Raw genomic sequence first — 16860 nt, forward strand, 5'->3', positions numbered from 1 at the left:
TCCAGTCAGACAGATCCCCTCTTCCTCTCAATCCCCATTCTTATGGCTTACAGTTTGATGGTCCAATTTTCATGTGGCTACTTGGTTCAGTTCATTCACCCAGAAGAGTAGAACTCAAGTTTTTGACACAGAAATAAAAACTAGGTGCAGTCTTTCTAATACAATGACTGGTTGCAGGGAGAAGGTGGTAATCCTCTTGGCTGGGCCCAGTCTCTGCTCATACTTTGCCCCTCATGTAGCCAGCAGAATGATTCAAAACCCAGAGCTCCTTTGTGGCTGTTTCCTAAAACAGGATGTCCCTCCCCTCATCTCCAGAGGGTACTGGCTCTGACTGGGGCATAATTTCACTGTTATCAGCAGCTTCCTGATATCTCGCTCACTCAAAGGCACCAGCCTTGTCCTAACTGCAACTGGAATACTGCTTCAGTTTGGGCAGGGAATCTCAGCAAAGAGGGGACACTTTGCAGCATCACCAAAGTGTGTTGGCACATTTAGCTAGTATTCGCTCATGGTTGCAGGATGATCAAATGGAGGTGTTGAAAATCACAGAATCACAATGTGGCTACAGCACAGAAGCAGGCCATTCTGCCCATCATATCTGTGCTACATATCTACAAGAACACCTCCCACAGTGCCACACCCCTGCCTTTACCTCATAGACCTGCAATTTTCAAATAATAATCCAATTCTCCTTTGACAGCCTCCTTTGAAACATCCTCCACCATACTCTCAAACAACGCAGTCCTAATCCTAACCACTCGCTGCCACATTCCAGCCACTCTAAGGATAAAGAAGTTTCTACTGAATTCATGATTGGATTTCAGAAGTGACTACCTCATATTTTTGGCCATTAGTTTTTGACTCCCCACATCTTCTCTGCATCTATCCTATCAACAGCCGCCCACCCCCCCGCCTCCTTACTCGGAAAACCCAGCCTCTCTTCAACCTTCTTATTTCTAGAAGAGGTATTTGGCAGAGGTTGGCACTGCAGCAGGATCACTGAATTGTTACGGTGCAGAAGAAAGCCATTTGGCCCATTGTGTCTGCACCAGCTCTTCAAACGAGCATCATGACCTTCGTGCCATTCTTCTGCTTTATCCCCATACCCCTGTACATTGCGCCTATTCAAATAGTCATCTAATGCCCTCTTGAATGCCTCGATTGAACCTGCCTCCACCAATTTTCCAGGCAATGCATTCCAGACCCCAACCACTCGCTGTGTGAAGAAGTTTTTCTCACATCACATTTGTTTCTTTTGCAAATCATTTTAAATCTGTGCCCTCTCATTTGTGATTTTAACGCGAACGAGGACAGCAGAGTTCCATTCTTTTTCTAGTGCTATTTTTACTAGGGATTTGTGCTAGATTGGAAGGTTGCAACCCAGTCTGGTTAGCTTCCCTCTAACCTCTGGCACTGGAGGCCAACAGCAACATCCCATAACAACTGCTGCAGATAAAACCCTGGGAACCAGATCCGGGAGATTCTGGTCTGTAAGACACAACAGGTAACTAATCTAACAACTGTCCATTTGGTTAAAGGATTGAGGCCTGTGGGTCCACAGAAAACTGTGGTACAGTGGTTAGCACTGCTGCCTCACAGCGCCAGGGACCCAGGTTCGATTCCCAGCTTGGGTCACTGTCTGTGTGGAGTTTGCTCGTTCTCCCCGTGTATGCGTGGGTTTCCTCTGGGTGCTCCGGTTTCCTCCCACAGTCTGAAAGATGTGCTGGTTAGGTGCATTGACCCAAACAGGCGCCAGACTGTGGCGACTAGGGGAATTTCACAGTAACTTCACTGCAGTGTTAATGTAAGTCATACTTGTGACTAGTAAATAAAACTTTAAGAACACTGCGTCTGCTGGAATACTGAACAACTGGGTGGTATGTTTACAGGCTTGGCTGTTATTAAGGCTCTTTAAGCTTCTATTATAGATCCAGAGACAATTTTACAGGGAAGCACGGTAACTATAGTGGAGGTCTTGTGGTGCAGTGGGTAGCATCCCTGCCTCTGAGCTAGAAGCTCGGGGGTCGGGTCCCACCCCAGGACTTCATGGCCAAGGAAGGTGCATTCATAACGCAGCCAAAACAGGTTGAGTGTCAACCTGTAAATCCATCCAAACACCAATGGCTGGCGCTATCATAGAATAATAGCATCCCTAGAGAGCAGAAGGAGACCATTCAGCCCATCGAGCCTGCAGCGACAACAATCCCACCCAGGCCCTATCCCCATAACCCCATTTATTTATCCTGCTAGTCCCCCTGACACTAAGGGGTGATTTAGCATGGCCAATCACCCTAACCCTCACATCTTTGTAAGTGAGATTCCTGGTCAGCCACACTTGATGTGGAGTGACGCCCCTCAAGCTATAAGCCCTTGGCAACAGACTAGTGACCTGTTCTGGGAAAAATTGGCAATGGAAATGGATGAAAGTCTGTCTTAATCCCACGAGGTATGGGAGGAGAATTGGAATAATAATTATTGGTGTAGAGCACTAAAAACTCAAGATGTGATAAGGAATCACATATGCTTTCTGATATTAGATGCTAACCTCCTTTCAAAACCACTGCTCTCCCATAAATAGCATCACACATAAGTTGACCATGTTGGTGCTCTCAGCTCTGAATGCAAAAGCCCTGTAGTCAAGCTGCATATCAGATACTTGAACAATTGATCTAGACTGAAATTCTGATGCAGAACCAAAGGAGTGCTGCACTGTCTTCACTGGAGACACTAAACCGAGGTCCTGTCTGCCTTCTTAGAGGCGTGTAAAAAAATCTCACGGCATTATTTTGAAAAAGTGGGATGTTCGCACTGGTCAATATTTACCTCCCAAAAAAATCAAATGGCACAAAATCAAATGACCAAGCCATTAGAAAAGTGCAGTTTGTGGGAGCTTGCTGTGCACAAGTGTTTCTGACATTGTGGCAGTGGTATCCACTTCAGAACTGTTTTATTAGCAGTAAGGCACGCTGCAATGCCCTGTGATAATAGAGGTCGCTTAGCTGCATACAAGTTCCTTTTTTTCCACATACCATATCATGTTTCTTCACCAATAGACACAAACAATATCTCAAAGAAAGATTTCTGGAGAGCAAATAGATCCTACTAGAATTAAGCAAATGAACACAATTCGGAAAGGGATCTCCAATCTTTCTAAAGGCAAAAAAAAAACTCCTTCAAAAACTGGCCTGATATTGTTGCTTGGGAGTACTCACAGAGAATCACAGAATTGTTACAGCACAGAACGAGGCCATTCAGCCCATTGTGTCAGCTTTTCAAATGAGCAATTCACCTAATTCCATTCTCCCCATAACCCCGCTCATTATTTCTTTTCAAGTAACAGTCTAATGCCCTCTTGAATGCCTTGATTGAACCTGCTTCCACCACATCCTCAGACGGTGCATTCCAGACCCAAACAACCTCACTGTGTGAAAATGTTTTCCCTCATATCACTATTGCTTCTTCCATCAATTACTTTAAATTTGTGACCTCTGGTTCAACATCAAAGAACAAGAACAAAGAACGTCCTTCTGCCAGTGGGAACAGTTCTCCCCTATCTACTCTGTCCAGGCCCCTCACGATTTTAAATACTTCAAACTAGTCTCCTCTCAGCCTTCGCATCTCTCATGTTATGAAGAATAGTGTTATGAAAACCATCGTGCCATCAGACCTTTAATTCAAGGAACGCAGTCCATGGAATAAAAAATTTTGAATGATCCCCAATCCCAAATAGAAACAGAAACTAATCAAACTGCATATCAAATAGTGTAACTGAAGTGTGACAACTGATTTCCAAGGAGCAATCTAATGGCTCTTCATGCCAGTGGGATCTTCCAATCCCACCAATGGCGCAGTCCCACCATGTGTTTCCCAGTGGTCCAGGGCAGAATCAATTGGAAATCCCATTGTCAGTGGCTGGACCAGAAGATCCAGCCACCAGCCAATGGCATGCAAGAAAAACGCAAGGCCATTCAGTCCATCGTGTCTACACTAGCTCTCCAAGTGAGCAATTCACCAAATTCCATTCTTCCACCTACTCCCCATAACCCCTCTCATTGTTTCCAGGAGGCTAGAGAATCGCGGTGACCACGTTTTGTATATCCTAGAAAAATCTCCCATGGTGTTAGCTGTGCCTCGGTTGGTACCACTATCATCTCTGCGCCACAATGTTCCAGGTTCAGTTCCTAGTCCAACACAGGGTGGGATGGTGGCACAGTGGTTAGCACTGCGGCTTCACAGCGCCAGAGACCCAGGTTCAATTCCTGGCTTGCGTCACTGTATGTGTGGAGTCTGCATGTTCTCCCCATGTCTGCATGGGTTTCCTCCAGGTGCTCCGGTTTTCTCCCACAGTCCAAAAGATGTGCTGGTTAGATGCATTGGCCATGCTAAATTCTCCCTCAGTGTACCCGAACAGGCGCTGAAGTGTGGCGACTGGGGAATTTTCACAGCAACTTCATTGCAGTGTTAATTTAAGCCTACTTGTGACATGAATAATAAATAAATATATAATAAACTCAGGGTTGACACTCTAGTGCAGGATCGACGGAGCGCTGCACAATCTGTAGCGCTTCTTGGCCTTACCGAGGCTCCACCTGCCTGCTCGGATGGAGTGAAAGATCCCATGGGGCTATTTCAAAGAGAGGCAGGGTTGTCATCTCTAGTATTCTGGCTGACAATTATCCCCCAACCAACATCACAGAAACATGCTGGAATTTTAATTTAATAGAACATCTGGAATTAAAAGTGATGACCATGAAACCATTGTCGATTGTAGTAAAAAGCTATCTGGTTTAGTAATGTCCTTTAGGGAAGGAAATCTGCCGTCCTTCCCTGGTCTGGCCTACATGTGACTCCAGACCCACAGCAACGTGGGGACTCTTAAACGCCCTCAGGGCAATAAATGCTGGCCTAGCCAGTGACGTCCACATCCCGTGTACAAATCAAACAAAACTGGATGACCTGGTTGTGACCATGTTTTTGATTGTAGGAGCTTGCTGAGCATAAATTGGCTGCTGTTCCTATGTTACAATAATGATTACAATTCAAAGTACTTTCGGCAGTGAAGAGCTTTGAGGCGTTCTGTGGGAAATGTTGATTCTTTTGTCAGATGATTCAGGGGATCTTTGTGTTACAAGTTAAGGCAGTGAGGTGCAGTGACACAGACCTCCCAAGAAAGGATTTGGAAAAAAGTTGGAGAGGAGTTTCCAAAGACTGCAAAGTAAATAGTCCAGGAAATGAAGAATTAGCCCGCCTTGACTACAGCTGGATAATTAAATATCTATGAACAATTCAGTGTTTAAACAAAGGAGATTTTTAAAAATGCTTTGTTGTTTCTTTTTCACTTGGAGCCAGACAGACTCTGCTTCCTTTTCTAAAACAGTGCTGATATATCAAAGGAGTGGAAAGGATAACATGTTCCATCAGAGAAAGAATTTGGAAGGAATGTGAAGAATTCTGCCTTGAGATAATGTTGCTCGATTCACTTCAAGAGAATAATTGTCGTTTTCATAGAATCATAGAATCCCTACAGTGCAGAAGGAGGCTATTCTGCCCATCGAGGCTGCACTGACAACAGACCCTATACTCTAGCCCCACATATTTACCCTGCTAATCCCCCTGACACTAAGAGGCAATTTAGCATGACCAATCCACCTAATCTGCACATTTTTGGATTGTGAGATGAAACCGGAGTGGATGCTCAATTTGGGATCTGACAGGGCCACTCACCTCCGGATCTCATTCCAGCCTTGATTCAAACATGGACAAAAGAGCTGAACTCCAGAGGTGAGGTGAGAGTCACTGCCCTTGACATCAAGGCAGCATTTGACTGAGTGTGGCATAAAGGAATCCTAGCAAAACTGAAATCAGTGGGAATGGAGGGAAAGCTCTCCACCAGTTGGAGTCATTCCTAGCACAAAGGAAGTTGGTTTTAGTTGTTGAAGGTTAATCAAATCAGTTGCAGTTTGTAACATTACAGTTGGATAGATGAACATCTACATTAGAAAACAGCCATTGTTTTTGAATTTGAAGTATTAACTCAGATGCAATAATCTCTCACAGGGTTGTGAGCCTTTGGAACTCCTTGCCACAGAGAGCTGTGGGGGCAAAGTCCTTCCTTGTGTATATTTAAGGCTGAAATAAATAGATTTTTGATCAGGAATCAAGGATTATGGGGAAAGAGCAGGAAAGTGGACAAGAGGAATGTTGGATCAGCCATGATCCTATTGAATGGTGAAGCAGGATTGAGGGGCCAAATAGCTTATTCCTGTTCCTATAACTTATTGCTTATGGTCTCCCTTTACCCATCAACCTTCCCTCCCCCCATCCTCGACACCAACGTGGCAGAAAACTGTCAACCACTGACTGGATTAAGAAAGAAAATCTTGCATTTATATAACCTCAGGGTGTCTCAACTCCCAAGATGAACTTCTGCTTATATTTACTCTATCCCCAAATACCACCAACTCCCACCTCCAGAATATCTCCCATCCTATGGTATCCATAGATTTCAGCTCACCCAAACTCCTCAGCTTGTATCTTAACTCAATGATTCTCAACCTCGTAGATGTCACGGCACATCTCTATATAATAAAAAAAGAGGCACAGCTTCTATTTTCTCTGTCTTCTTCCCTTACTAGGAACTTCATTTTTAACCTGTCCTCTTGCCTATTTTTTTTAGCCTCTCCTTGTCTCTCTCACTTATGATGTGGAGATGCCGGCGTTGGACTGGGGTAAACACAGTAAGAAGTTTAACAACACCAGGTTAAAGTCCAACAGGTTTATTTGGTAGCAAAAGCCACACGTATAAGGTGTGGCTTTTGCTACCAAATAAACCTGTTGGACTTTAACCTGGTGTTGTTAAACTTCTTACTGTCTCTCACTTATCCCAGGGTTTCTGCACCCTTTTTGAATTTTCACCTTTTATGCGGGCGCATGGGGCCTTTGTCTTCAGCTCCAAAAACCATTGGGTCATGTGTATGGGTCTGACCAACATAAACCATGCATGTGCAGCTTTTTCCTAGCCGGTGCATGTGAGGGAAGCCCAAGATTTGTCGGGTCTTGGAGATGCCAATCACAGAGCTGAAGACGAAGGTTAGTTTTAGTTTAATTACATGCATTTTGAATCTTTTTGAATCTTTTTTGGTGGTACATTTGAAGGGTTGAGGGGTCTTCACGGCACTGATTGGAAACCACTGCCCTAACTCACACCAACCAAGTTCGGCTCACACATTACCTCTGTGTTCACTGACTGATACTCGCACACATTCCAGAAACACCTCCAATTTAAAATACCTATCCTCACTTTCAAATTCCTCCAAAGCCTTGCTGCTCCCTACATCTGTAATCTCTCGAGCCCCATCACTTTCTGAAATCTCTGCTTTCCTCTCGAAACTAGCTCTCTCTCATGGTTCCCTTCTTTAGCTCGGTGTGAATTTTAATTTGATTACACTCTTCTGCAGCACCTTGACATACTTCCTCATGATAAAGGGGTTATATAAATGCAAATGTTGCCATTAAATATTTAAAGATTTAGCTATCTCTCCCGCTGACTGTCTTTCAGGCTCTCTGTGTCTCTTTGATGACTTCAGGTGGACGATTCAATTTGGACAGGAAAACCTGTTTGAACAAAAATCAGAAAAACTAAATTTAAATAAATCAGTGAAGGTAAAGACACAGTCCAAGTTACAGGCTTCAAACTTAAAAAGAGCTGTCAAACGTAAACATAAAATAAACTTCTCACAGGATAGTTATATTTCAGCATAGACACAATGAGTTGAACATTCTCCTTCTGTGCTGTATTGTTCCCTGATTCTATCATTTGAATCAAATTGCTCACTCTTCACTCAGACGTCTGGGCAGACTCAAAACCCATATTCTGACAGAGCAGTGTGTTAAAATAAGATGGACCACTTTCCAGGCACTTCCCCCAAACACCTCATGTAGTGACAGTAAGAAAGAAGCCAATAGCATAGATGAAAATGCTTCATTTTGTCACGCATATCCCACAATGTCCATTTTACGTCCTCATTGAATCAGGCAGCTTTGTGCTCAAGGCCCACTCCAAATCTTGAATTTTTCATGCATCTGGAGAGCCTCGAAGTGGGCACGAAATGCGCTTTCAGCCACAATTTCACGACGGCTGCTTGTTAATTGGTGTGAACCACGTGCTCGGAAATGGTGAGTGCAGACAAGGAAGGTAGGAAGAGGGCGGGCATTGAGAGAAGTGATGGCACAGCCGGGGGTATCCAAGCAAGCTCCCTGAAGGCTGACACCTGCCCCTCATTGAGTTGCAGGATTGTTCCAATGACATTCACAGCAAAGAACGTTCTGCAAATTCTCTACTGTATAGAATCAAGCAACTGGCAACATAACACATTAAACACCTCAACCCTCAAACATTTTCTTTCATTTTAATTCATCCTGCACATTTGACCCCACCCTGGATCAAGAATGGTGAAGAAAGTGCACACCAACTGGCTGATTGGCCCATAGGCCAACTGTAAAAGCACACGGGCCACCTAAAATTAGTGCCATTGTGTGCTGAATGGGCTTAACAGCCCTTTCAATTGTGGGTGAGCCACTTCTGAGTCTTGTGCATGCCCACTGACCGAAATATCATGTGAAGCCGCAATGAAGACGGAGCATGCCTAATGTCCTCTTGCTCAATTTTACCTAAGTTTTGGTCAGGCGCTCACCCTCTCAGCTTCCATCAGGACTTGAGTCTAGACTGAGACATCAGTGCAGTACCGAAGGAGTGCCGCACCATCAGAGGTGCTGTCTGCTATCCATCTCTCTGGTGGATGATGCAAAAGATCCTGTGGCACTGATTCAAAGAACAGCAGGGAAGTTAATCCCCAGAGTCCTGGCCAATCCCCAGAGTCCTGACAGAAACAGATTATCCGCTCATTATTGCATTGCTGTGTGTGGGAACTTGCTGTGTGCAAATTGACTGCTGCGTTCCCTACATTACAAACGGGGACTACACTTCAAAGCCACTCCATTGATTGTAAAGCACTTTGGGGCATTAAATAGCCATGAAAGGCGCTATATAAATGCAAGCCTTTCTTTTTATTTAATAACTAGTTTATTGCAATAAGATGGCAGCCCAGTAAAGTTTCAAACTATTTTGAGTGATTTGAGGTGTTTGCAATGTGCTCTGAGGCTGCAGGATTTTTGAACATGCATTTAATCATGTACAATTATACGCATTAGAAGCAAGAGTAGACCATTTGACCCCTTGAGCCTGCTCTGCCATTCAATGAGATCATGGCTGATCTGATTGTGGCCTCAACTCCACTTTCCTTCCTACCACTCTTTCCCCCCTGCAATACCCTTTGATCCTTTTATCAATCAAGAATCTATCCAAGTCAGCCTTAAAAAAATATTCAGTGACCCAGCTTCCACTGCTCTCTGGGCTGGAGAATTTCAGACTTATGACCCTATAAGAGAAAATGTTTCTCCTCATCCCTGTTTTAAATGGAGACTACTTTATTTTTAAGCTGTGTGCCCCGTGCTAGACTCCCCCACAAGGGGGATCCTTTTAGCATGCAATGTGTCAAGTTCTCTTGAACTGATTTTTCAGACAGTGGTTGCATTGACTTGAAAGTTCACCTGTCCACTTTGTTCATGATCAGTTATTGTTGTCCGTCTTTGTTCAAGTGTGAGTTACCACAGTTTGATTAAAATTGTATTAATTGTGGTGCCTGACTCTTAAAGACAGCACAGCAGAAGTGGATCACCTGATTTGAGGGACCAATGGGAACCGAGATAGTGTGATCACCCCTGAGGGTGGAGTCCTCACTCGAGCAGAATTCATTGGGGAGCCACATAGTAAGCATGTAAGGACTGGAGCAGCTGTCTATGGCAACCTAGGGTTGTAAACCATGTACCTGATTTCTCTTTATCAATAAGTTCCTCTTGTTCCTAACGAAGCCTGAAATGTCTTGACGTTGCCCGAGGGGTGCCATGCTATTACAAAAACATTAGATGAGGTAAGTGTGAGAAAGATATTATGCAAACATGCGATTCAATGTGTAACACAAGCTGCCTCAAGCAAAATGGCTAGAACTTACACATCAGCTTTTATGATATGAATCCATTTTATATTAAGTATACACAGCTTACATTTCTATCGCAATTTTTCTGACTTCATGTACTTTTGATCCAAAGTACTTTGCAACTTTTGAAGTGTAATGCAGGAAACCCAGAGGTCAATTTGTTCACAACAGGCTCCCATAACCAGCAATGTGATAAAAATCAGATATTCTGCTTCAGTGGTACAAATTGAGGGATCAAATGTTACATTTTTTCTTTTTTAAAATTCATTTTATGGGATGTAAAACAGGTCCGCATTTATTGCCCATCCTTAAATGCCTGCCAGTTCAGAGGGCATTTGAGAGTCAACCACATTACTGTGGATCTGGAGCCACATATCAGATAGATTTCCCTATCCCTAAGGGGATAGGACCTGGATGGAATTGTTGTTGGTGCAGGCTCGATGGGCCAAATGGCCTCCTTCTGCACTGTAGATTATATGAAATGGGCATTAGTGAACCAGATGGGTTTTTTTATGACAATATTTTCATCATTAAACTTTTAACCCCAGATTTTTATTGAATTCAAATTTTTTATCTGCCATGGTGGGATTTGAACCTGAAATCCTCACAACTTGCTCTGGCTCACTCGTTTAGTGACAATATGACTGCACTACCGCACTTTCTAAATAGCTGTAGTACCTGTTACTCCTGTAGGTGGCAACATGACAGGTGTTTTCAATGATAAAGGTGTAACTCCATATTATCATAGACTACTATAATCAATAAACCACTAATGTATTGGGATGATTGTGGAATCTAGTTTATGGGTTCCATAAAACCATTCAAAATATTCTTTATTTGTCTGAATAGGCTACTTTCTCTCAGTAACTGAAATTTCTAAAGTGCGGATTTGCAGCTGTAGAGTCATTCAAGCAGAGTAAGAGGCCATTCAACCATCAAGTACACGTCAGTAAAACATTCCATTTGCGCAATGCTAGCGTTAGATTTTAAATTGAATTTGTCTGTGTGTTTTGATCGGTTAGTTGAAGGTCTCGGCCTTTCCCAGAACCCAGGCTTAGGCTAGATATTGTTCTTCATGTGAATCTAAACTGACTTTAGATTGTGCAGACAGGGCGTGCACAGTATTCTGAATTTCCCAGCATAACCACTGACCTCTCCTGTGTAAGTTGCCAAGCTAGTTTAGATTGAGCCTCGGCTATGGTCCTCCACTTGCTTTGTTGGGGCTCAGAGAAAATGGCCACTTGGCTGTGGTACTGGAGTGTGAGTGGAACTCCAGAATGAGTAAGAAGTTTAACAACACCAGGTTAAAGCCCAACACTCCAGAATGAGTCAGAGGGGATGGAGGAAGAGAAAAGTGGCAAAAGTCACCCAACCAAAGTGCTTCACTTCTCCTGTTTGTACACCTGTGTCTAATCAGGGGTTAGACAATACAATAACTTTAGCCATTCTGCAATTCCTTAATGTTTGGAATTTACGGTTAAATAAACACAGCTTTCTATTCCTCCACTAGCTAGAAAGGAGTCAAATCAGGTTAAATACGTGGGGTTATGGAGATAGGGCCTGGGTGGGATTGTCAGTCATGATGTGGGATTGTCAGTGCAGGCTTGATGGGCCAAATGGCCTCCTTCTGCACTGCAGGGATTCTATGATTCTAAATCAGTTGGTGCTGTCTCAGATTAATAACCAGCATGATGGACTGGGACATCAAGATCCAATGGAAAGTGGCTGGGGAATCAGGAGCTAGTGAAAATATGCTCACTGCACATAAACTTTAAAATTTATGGACAGTTTAAGAAGTCACCAGATGTCCATAGGCTGCTCTCCCTGATGGTGATGTCACCTGAGGGTCACCACACTTCAGGTGAGGGGCAAGGTTGAGAAGACAGACCTTCATGAATAACCTCAGCTGGTACAGGAATTGAACCCACACTGTTGGCATCATTCTGCATGAAAAACTAGCTGTCCAGCCAACTAAGCTAAACTAACCTCCATGAACTGAACTGATCTCTGGATGGTAGCATAGATACCAACAAAGATAGTTTGTGGCAGTAATTTGTTTGTATTGTATTCACCCTCAGGTTATAAACAGAGGAAATAGGAGCAGGAGTAGGCCATTCAGCCCCTTGCCTGTTCTGTCATTCAGATATATCATGGCTGATTTTCTACCTCTACACCAATTTCCTGTGCTATCCTTCTTAAGATCTTTGTCTTGAACATGCTCGATGACTGAGTCTCCACAGCCCTTTAGGGTAGAGAATTCCAAAGATCCACCACCCTCTGAGTTCAATGACGGCTGAAGGAGCTCTCAGCGAGGTTTGTATCTGCGTGTGTTTTTGCCAGTTGTGTCCCTCCCCCGGTACTTGCCTTTGGGTAGGCACTCCAGCTCCTGAACTGGATGAATGACAGAGGTTGGTAGCCTGTGTGAATAATGTTAGTGCAGCCTGAGGACTGATACAGGAATCGCCTACTCGGGCCTAGCAGTTGGAACAGCATCTGTCAACCGCTACTGTTAGACCTCATCCTGGCTCTGTAACGCAAATAGTTTGAGGAGGGTTATTGAGCTGAGGAGTGAGCTGCGGAGGACGGTTATTGAGCTGTTGAAAGGGAGGTTGGGCTGTGAGAATTCATTTTAACTGCCAGTTCGAAACACAATGCAATTAGTACCAGGCACCATAGTGTAGTAATTAATGTGGCAAACTAGTGCAATTATAGAATTGTTACAGCACAGAGGGAGACAATTTGGCCCGTCACATCTGTACTGGCCCTTGCCTAAAAAGAGAAAATGATCTATTGACACCATTGCCCTGCAAATCTTTTCTAAATCTGCCTCCACTATACTTTCGGGGCTCAGGCCCCCTTTGACAGCTTCTTCCAAATACCACAACCTCTACCATCTTGAAGGATAATGGCAGCAGATGCATGGAAAGAAATGTAGTGCCTGTAAAATACGTGCAGATTCAGACATTAGTCTGGGAACTTTAGGCTGCTCAATCATGTGACATTTCTCCTTTAAGACAATATATATAAAAAAGGAGGAAAACAAACCTTGTATTTGTAGAATACTGTTCATGATCCCAGAACATCACAAAGCTCTTTACAGCCAATGAAGTGCCTTTTGAAGTGTAGTTACACTTGTAAGCAATTTGTCCATTTTTGTCTACACGTGCAAAACACAATCCCTGCATTATATAAACTTCAACCGGGTTTGAGCCACAGTATCTCCACGACAACAGGAAAGGTGCCACGTACTCAACAACTGCTGCACAAATGGAAGATTATGGCAGTTTTGGGGATTTAAAAAAAATTCAAGATTGTCTTCAATTTTTCACCTGCACAGCTTTTAAAGTTACAACCCAGACTTGATTGTGTAGCAGCCATTGACTTGGAGAGAAAATAGTTCAGTCCTTTCCGAGTAATTTTTAAAAGCAATCATCTGGTAAATTGTTCATATCCACACTGCAGTCCAACTAGTTATTATTATTTTTCTGCAGCTTCTTGTGAAGCAGAGAGGATTGGAGTTTGGCCCAGACTATTGAGTAAGGTTCTTGACAAAATGTGCAGTGCAAACAGAAAATGCTGGAAGAGTACAACAGGAGAATCAGAATTTGAAAGCAACAGGATGGGTTAATATATTACCTCTATCAGAAGTGGTACAGTCTGCCCATATAGGGGATGTCCTGGAGAAGAATGGGCCAACATGGATCAATGGATTGTATCTACTCAGATATCCCACCCACTGGACATGCCTTCAAGTTCCAGGCCCTGAACACTGCAATTCCCTCTATAAACTTCTCTCTCCTCCTATACAACTATAAGATATAGGAGCAGATGTGGGCTACTCGCCCCATCAAATCTGCTCCACCATTCAATGAGAACCCTCAACTCCACTTTCCCGCTTTATCCCCATAAAACCTTTATTCCCTTACTGATTAAAAATCTGTCTATCTCAGCCTTGAATAAACTTAATGACCCAGTCTCTATAGCCCTCTGTGGTGAATAATTCCATAGATTCACTACTTTTGATTTGATTTATTATTGTCACATGGATGGGCATTTAGTGAAAAGTATTGCTTCTTGCATGATAAACAGGCAAAGCATACCATTTATAGAGAAGGAAAGGAGGGCATGCAGAATGTAGTGTTACAGTCATAGCTAGGGTGTAGAGAAAAATCAACTTAGTGTGAGATAGATCCATTCAAACGTCTGATGGCACCAGGGAAGAAGCTGTTCTTGAGTCGGTTGGTACGTGACCTCAGACTTTTGTACATGTTTCCTGACAGAAGAAGGTGGAAAAGAGTATGTCTGGGGTGCGTGAGGTCCTTAATTATGCTGGTTGCTTTTTCCAAGCCAATGGGAAGTGTAAACAGAGTCAATGGATGGGAGGCTTGTTTGCGTGATGGATTGGGCTACATTCACAACCTTTTGTAGTTTCTTACAGTCTTGGGCAGAGCAAGGGCCATACCAAGCTGTGATACAACCAGAAAGAATGTTTCCTATGATGCATCTGTAAAGGTTGGTGAGAGTTATAGCTGACATGCCAAATTTCCTTAGTCTTCTGAGAAAGTAGAGGCATTGGTGGGCTTTCTTAACTATAGTGTCGGCATGGGGGGACAAGGACAGGTTGTTGGTGATCTGGACACCTAAAACCTTGAAGCTCTCAAGCATTTCTACTTCGTCCCCCATTGATGTTTTCCAATATGCTTCCTGAAGTCGATGATAATCTCCTTCATTTTGTTGACATTGAGGGAGGGATTATTGTCATTGCACCAGTTCACCAGATTCTCTATCTCATTCCTGTATTCTGTCTCGTCATTGATCCGACCCCCTACGGTGGTGTCATCAACAAACTTGAGAATCGAGTTGGAGGGGAATTTGGCCATACAGTCAGAGGTGTATAAGGAGTATAGTAGGGGGCTGAGAACACAGTCTTGTAGGGTACCAGTGTTGAGAATGATCATGGAGGAGGTGTTGTTGCCCATCCTTACTGATTGTGGTCTGTGGGTTAGGAAGTTCAGAATCCAGTCACAGAGGAAGGAGCCGAGGCCCAGGCCATGGAGTTTGGAGATGAGTTTTGTAGGAATAATGGTGTTGAAGGCTGAGCTGTCGTCAATAAATAGGAGTCTGACATAGGTGTCCTTGTTATCTAGGTGTTTCAGGGTTGAGTGCAGGGCCAGGGAGATGGCGTTTGCTGTGGATCTGTTGCAGCGGTAGGCAAACTATAGTGGATCCAGGTAGTCCGGGAGGCTGGAATTGATTCGTGCCATGACGAACCCTTCAAAGGACTTCATAATGATGGATGTCAGAGCCACCGGACGATAGAAGCATAGAATGAGAGTAAAAGATAGAATTAGAAGGTATGCTGGGCATACCTTTGCTTCAAATCATGCATGCGTTTGCATCCAATGAAAGGACAGACTGAGCCTCTGTTTAATATATTATCAGTAAGAAGTTTAACAACACCAGGTTAAAGTCCAACAGGTTTATTTGGTAGCAAATGCCACTAGCTTTCGGAACAGGCTGTCCCTTCATCAGGTGGAGTGGAGAAATGCTCACAAACAGGGCATACAGAGACACAAACTCAATTTACAGAATAATGATTGGAATGCAGTCTTTACAGATAATCAAGTCTTAAAGGTACAAACAATGTGAATGGAGGGAGCATTAAGCACAGGTTAAAGAGATGTGTATTGTCTCCAGACAGGACAGCCAGTGAGATTCTGCAAGTCCAGACAAGCTGTGGGGGTTACAGATAGTGTGACATGAACCCAAGATCCCGGTTGAGGCCGTCCTCATGTGTGCGGAACTTGGCTATCAGTTTCTGCTCACGACACACGACAGCGCAGAGTCGCTGAAGGCCACCTTGGAGAACGCTTACGCGAAGATCAGAGGCCGAATGCCCGTGACCGCTGAAGTGCTCCCCAACAGGAAGAGAACAGTCTTGCCTGGTGATTGTCGAGCGGTGTTCATTCATCCATTGTCGTAGCGTCTGCATGGTTTCCCCAATGTACCATGCCTCGGGACATCCTTTCCTGCAGCATATCAGGTAGACAACGTTGGCCGAGTTGCAAGAGTATGTACCGTGTACCTGGTGGATGGTGTTCTCACGTGAGATGATGGCATCTGTGTCGATGGTCCGGCACGTCTTGCAGAGGTTGCTGTGGCAGGGTTGTGTGGTGCCGTGGTCACTGTACTCCTGAAGGCTGGGTAGTTTGCTGTGGACAATGGTCTGTTTGAGGTTGTGCGGTTGTTTGAAGGCAAGAAGTGGGGGTGTGGAGATGGCCTTGGCGAGATGTTCGTCTTCATCAATGACATGTTGAAGGCTCCAGAGGAGATGCCGTAGCTTCTCCGCTCTGGGGAAGTACTGGAGGACGAAGGGTACTCTGTTCACCGTGTCCCGTGTTTGTCTTCTGAGGAGGTCAGTGCGGTTTTTCGCTGTGGCACATCGGAACTGTCGATCGATGAGTCGAGCGCCATATCCTGTTCTTATGAGGGCATCTTTTAGCGTCTGGAGGTGTCTGTTGCGATCCTCCTCATCCGAGCAGATCCTGTGTATACGGATGGCTTGTCCGTAGGGGATGGCTTCTTTAACATGTTTAGGGTGGAAGCTGGAGAAGTGGAGCATCATGAGGTTATCCATGGGCTTGTGGTATAGTGAGGTGCTGAGGTGACCGTCCTTAATGGAGATGCGTGTGTCCAAGAACGCAACCGATTCCGGAGAGTAGCCCATGGTGAGTCTGATGGTGGGATGGAACTTGTTGATGTCATCATATAGTTGTTTCAGTGATTGTTCACCATGAGTCCAAAG

The sequence above is a fragment of the Mustelus asterias genome, chromosome 9 (assembly GCF_964213995.1).
Source record: "Mustelus asterias chromosome 9, sMusAst1.hap1.1, whole genome shotgun sequence".
Classification (NCBI taxonomy): Eukaryota; Metazoa; Chordata; class Chondrichthyes; order Carcharhiniformes; family Triakidae; genus Mustelus; species Mustelus asterias.